The sequence below is a fragment of the Ochlerotatus camptorhynchus genome, unplaced genomic scaffold (assembly GCF_037179485.1).
Source record: "Ochlerotatus camptorhynchus isolate MF236.1 unplaced genomic scaffold, CSIRO-AGI_Acam_v1.1 ptg000080l, whole genome shotgun sequence".
Classification (NCBI taxonomy): Eukaryota; Metazoa; Arthropoda; class Insecta; order Diptera; family Culicidae; genus Ochlerotatus; species Ochlerotatus camptorhynchus.
The window spans coordinates 1,344,771-1,350,910 of NW_027040570.1; positions in this window are offsets into that span (position 1 = coordinate 1,344,771).

Genomic DNA, 6,140 nt, shown 5'->3' on the forward strand with positions numbered 1-6,140 from the left:
CAAGTGATTTCAAACTTTTCAGGTCTGCTTCACATCAAATTCAAGTGATTTCAAACTTTTCAGCTCTGATTCACATCCAGTTCAAGTGATTTCAAACTTTTCAGCTCTGATTCATCTATTTCAAGTGATTTCAAACTTTTCAGGTCTGATTCACATCCAATTCAAGTGATTTCAAACTTTTCAGGTCTGATTCACATCAAATTCAAGTGATTTCAAACTTTTCAGGTCTGATTCACATCTAATTCAAGTGATTTTAAAACTTTTCAGGTCTGATTCACATCAAATTCATGTGATTCTAAACTTTTCAGGTCTGATTCACATCAAATTCAAGTGATTTAATACTTTTCAGCTCTGATTCACATCAAATTCAAGTGATTTCAAACTTTTCAGTTCTGATTCACTTCAAATTCAAATCATACCAAACTTTTGTGTACAGAATCGCAACGACTTCACGAGATTCTAAACTTTTCAGGTCTGATTCTCCGTGGAGCGATATTATTCTTATGGCGGGTAAAATATATTAATTGATTTACTATTTTTCATAGTGATTTCAAACTTATCTACTAAGGATCAATTAATTTGAAATGATTTCTAGCTCGAAATGATTCAGTACTATCCATAGTGATATCTAACTTCTCTACCGTGAGCCACCACTTTCTGCAAAACTTTCCTTGTCTAATTAAGAGCTTTCTAAACGTTTACCGCAATAATATAACAGTGAGTTTGTTCAAATTTTAGTGAAAAAATAAACTTTTCTTGGGTGATGCTTAACTTTTTCAGGTGATGCAATATTCAAATGAGTGTTGCAATACTTTTCCACGCGAGTCATCACTAGTAGTGTAGATCGACCAAGAGAGGGAGAGAAATGATCAAGAGAGAAACCGTGCTGCGGTTTTCCCACGTTACATGTTGCATGGTGACAACGCCGCTTGGAAACAAGCGTAGTGCATTGGCTTAGTAATTTGATCTTTTCATCGGAAATTGATTATGCAGTACCTCGAAACTTATTGTAGGGACGATGACTGACGACAGTTAGGGAATTTTGACTCAGCAGTGGCGCAACAAATGCGATCTGCTGGAAATTAATAGAATTCGATGGCGTCTGTTATGCAGATGCCGCAACAGAAAAAAAAACAAGTTATTGAAGGTGATGATGATGGTCCCACCGCTCCCCCCTATCGTAATTTTCAGCAATGTCAGGAATGCATTGAATATTAGATTCAAAAAGCTGTACATTGGTCGTTCCGCTTCTAGCGAAGACAGCATATCAAGTAGACTGGCAACTCTTCCATTTTCTCAAACGACCGGTACGAGACAGGCACAATCGCGTCATAAGTCGCTCAAAGGTAATTGCTTCGAACGAATTGGATAGCAAAGGTTCCATCCTCAGAAGAAAGGTTTGTGTATTTGCTCATTTTTCAATGCGTTGCTTTGCTCGAGCGCAGCGCTACTGCTGCCAGCTGTTTTTCTGACTGGATATCTGGGGTTTTACCATATGCGTGATAATGTTTGCACCATTGAGCAATGTCAAAACTAAAAAAAATTCTCAAAAATTTCGTTTCGTAGAGTCTTAAACTATGTTAATCATCGATCGAGTTTCCACTTGCTGCAATTACGGCCTCCACACGCTTCCGGAATGCACGGCAGGTTCTAATAATGTAGTCTGTATCCATTTCTCTCCAGGTACGGGTCAATGTTTGTCTGAGGCTTGCTGTACTCGGGTGGCGTTTAGAACAGGCCTTGGTCTTCATGACGCGTCATATTGAGCAATCCAGCGGATTAAGATCAGGGCTGGATGGCGGCCATATATCCTTCGCCCAGAACGAAAGATGTTCCTGCAACCACTTCTGAGTGCGGTGCGAGGTGTGGCACGGAGCCCCATCTTGTTGAAATACAACATTTGGCTTCGGACCGTACTGTTCTTTGATCCACGGAAGAACATACTTACTTAAAATCCCGATGTAGACCTCCGTGTTGACCTTGTCGCCTTCTGGAATGAACACCGGGTCCATTTTTTGGCCATCGGAAACCACCAATCCAAACACCATAACGCAGGATGCTTGGTCAGATACACGTTCTTGTGCTCGTCGGCCACGTCTTTTACCGGAAGAGAACTAATATACCGGTCGGTTCTGGAATTTGGTACGGGATCAACGGTAAACATGCTCTCGGGTGAACAGGAGATTACCGGATTTTTTCACTTAAGGTTCAATTTACTTTGATGCTTATTGGAAAATTTCAAAAGCAGTTTTTCCGACGAATTATTTCAGATTGTTAAAAGCTCGCACTGTTCGATTCCTTTTGAAATTTTCCAAAAAGCATCTAAGTAAATTGAACCTTAAGGAAGTTCAAGATTTTCTTGCATCGTTCGACGCGTAGCTCCCGGATGCGGTTGGTAATCATATGAGTTTTTTTCCGTGCCCTCGACTTCGCCCCGCAATCTTTCTTTACGATCTTCCGTGCCGTAAAGTCACTGATCCCGTGTTCCTTTGCCATTTTCCTTATTGAACGCACTGGATTTACCTGAGTATTTGATAGCAGCGATAACCCTCGGAACCCGAGCTGACGTCAAAAGACCTTTGGCCACCTTCGCGGATAGTTGTCCTTTCTTTTCTCGGTCTAAAACCCTTTTGACGGTCCATTGGGACACTCCCACGGCGATTAAAATGTCTTTTTGCGACATTTGTGCGTGGGACAAATCACGAATACGCTGCCACTGCGTCATTGTGCAACTGTCAAACTAAGTAAATCATTTTCTTTTATACACAGCCTACTACGGTATGAGCTATAGGTTACGTACATGCAAAGAAAACCAAGGCATTGTATAAAAGAGGTGAAACGGGAACCTTATTTGTACGGTGGTGCAAACATTATCACACATACGGTATTTAGATTAATCTGTAGAACTGCAAGGAATTTTGCAGATCTTCAGAGACATTCAGTGATTTAGTGTTTCAGAAAAAATACTTCAATTCCAAAAACAAATCTCAGCGAAGCACGAAAGTCCAAGATTTTGCAGAACTTCATTTTAGAAAAAAAAAGCAAAACTTCAGAAAAACTCACAGAACTTCTGGAAAGTTCGCCGATCCTTAGAAGTATCAGAGAAATTTAAATATTTTCAGTAAATTTCTAGAGCTTTAACGATTTTAAAAGAATTTCAGATAAATCTGCAGAACTTTATTGAGGTTCTTGGATTTTAAGTTAAATTTACAGAACTTCTGGGAAGTTCGTTGATCTTTATAGATATTTGTACAACTTCAAAAAAAATTAGTAGATCTTCAGAGAAGTTCCTTAAATTTCCGGGAAGCTCAAAAAATTCTAGATATTTTTTTATAATTAAGGGAATTGCGTAGATGCTCAGAGGTATTTGCAGATATTAATTGAATCATGATAATCATCAGAGATAATTGTTGATATTTAGGGATCTTATCTGCATAGATTCAGGAACTTTTTTTTATAATCCATTTATTTGTCAAGGCTCAAATGCGTTAGCTTTGCGGAGCCGAATAATTTTTACATGATTGTGTGTGAATATCATTTTCTTACAACTAATGTTAGTAGAACGGAGGCCGATGACTCGAGATTAGGGATTACATTTATTGATCATTTGGAGGGAGGACAAGGGAAAGCATTTTGAACTAATTTAAAACTTAAACGTAAAGGATGACTAAAACACAAAACATTAAACACATACATCAACAGCTTTAAGAAAGTCGTAAATATGCTTCATTAAGTCGATATCACGGCAAGCCAAGACATCTCTAATTGGCTTAAAGGGTTGTTTTCCTCGGGCCCTAAGGGAATCACACAGAACGGATCTCGCCTCATGATGCAAGGAGCAGGACCAAACAACATGCTCGATGTCGTGATAACCGTTTCCGCAGGTGCACAAGTTGCTGTCGGCAAGCGAAATACGGAAGAGGTGGGCGTTTAACGAACAGTGATTGGACATGAGCCTGGACATTACATGAATAAAATCACGACTCATATCCAACCCTTTGAACCAGGGTTTGATCGACACCTGTGGGACAATAGAATGTAGCCATCTTCCCAGATCACCATCATTCCACTTTTGTTGCCAGTTGACGAAGACTTGCTCACGAGCAATCGTGAAAAATTCGTGGTAGGCGATTTGTCGCTCGTAAATATTGCCTTCCATAGCGCCCACCTTGGCCAGCGAGTCCGCTTTCTCATTGTCCGGGATAGAGCAATGAGAAGGGACCCATACCAAGGTGATGACATGCGAGCTGTTTGATAAAGCACTCAATAACGATCGTATTTCCTGGAGGAAATACGCCGAGTGCTTCATCGGCCTCATTGAACGCATAGCCTCCAGGGAGCTTAGGCTATTCCAGGTTAGGCTCTGGAATTCCTTGAATCTCCTGCCTCATTGTGAGATCGAATCTCACGGAAGAACAACTGAAATGATGGGAGACAGTGCGATTGGGGTTGAACGAGGAGGGGCCGATGTCCAGAGTCATGTACTCGTAGTACAAGCTCATGAATCGTGTTTGAGGATTCCACTCTAGCAGCTATTCAGGAAATTTGTAAATTTTTAGAGAAATTTGCAGATCTTCCAAAGAACACACAGGACTTCTAAGAAATTTGCAGAACTACCGAGAAATTTACAGATCTTCAGGAAAGTTTGTTGATCTTCAAAGATATTTTACCAGAGAACAGAAATTAAACTTCAGGGACGTCCGAAGGAACTCAGAGAACTATGCAGATTTGAGATCTTAACAGAAATTTTCAGAACTCAAGGAATCATGTAGATATATAGAGAACTTTTCCCACTAGCTTGTCGAAAATTGGTATCGACATCCTTACGAAGTTTTGAAATTCTTTTTCGTCTTAATATCGCAGTTCTTGAAGGACAAGATGACCCAGATCCCTGCTAGCGTTCCTCCTGACCAACCATTTCCTACTCCACAAAATTCACCTTCTCCTTCTAATTTTATTTAAAATAATAAAAGCAAATACACCTGCCAAAGCTAGAGCAATTTTCCGGTAATTCATTATGGAAGCATTTACTTTCGATTCCGGATACAATTTTGTTTTGAAATCTAAATTGACAATTCTTCCGACATGTGCAAGCAGTGTGAACACCTGCAAACAGGGGGGTTCGACAAAGTGTGTCGAAAGTAAAATCGAGCAGATTTTTCACTATGGCGGCGGTCAAAATCCGACTAAGAAATCAGATAGTCTAAACGGACCTCAACATTTTACCAATTTGGATCTTGTAAAAGATTATTTAGGCCAACCCTTGAGGCTTCTGTAAGATTAAAGGAAGCATTATTTTCTGGTCACAATTGTAGAATTTTATTTGAGTTTCGTTAGGGTGGCCATCTTGTCAAATCCATTCATTCTTCGCGTTTGATTACGAGCTATAACCTCACTAAAGCCATCCAGAATATGTACCATTCACTTCATCTCTCTTCTACCCGTTGCTAAATAAATAAAATCCAATCACTTCCCATCTATGCGCAGTTAGAAAAATAGTTAAGTCTCGCATTATTTGTTTCGATTTGTTCTTGAGAAGAGATGTACACACATCAGTCGAAGCGTCAGATTGGAGGGCTGACCGCTGAAAATCCTAGTCATTCACTTGTAACCATCTCTTTTTGCTGTTGTGAATAGAATTAAACAAATAAACATCCCACAAAATCCTACGTAGTGAATTTACAATACCCGTTGTAATGCACATGAAAATGAAACTTTGAAAATAATATATGCGTAATACCCAACACAGCCACAGATGACGATTCACACAGGTGCACTCTCTATATATGTTATGTATTATAATAACCGGAAAGCGAACAAAAACATAAATCCGAACCGAACGGCTAAAACTGAAACTGGAAATGCGGGCACGATTCAAGAGTAAAAGACTATAGTATTTTTGCGAAAGCGATTTAAAAATTAAAGGAAACTAGAAAGCAAACATATTTGATCACCAACAATTACATGGGATGGGTTTCGAATTATTGATCGATCTCGATTTTTAACTGTAGCGTCGATTTTGTAGTACTTTTATACACACTCACAACGCGCAACCGTACTGTCAGATAAAACTAGTTATTATAAAACAAAACTAAAATATATACAAAAACCGTGGAAAGGCCAAAAGAAAAACCGTCGTG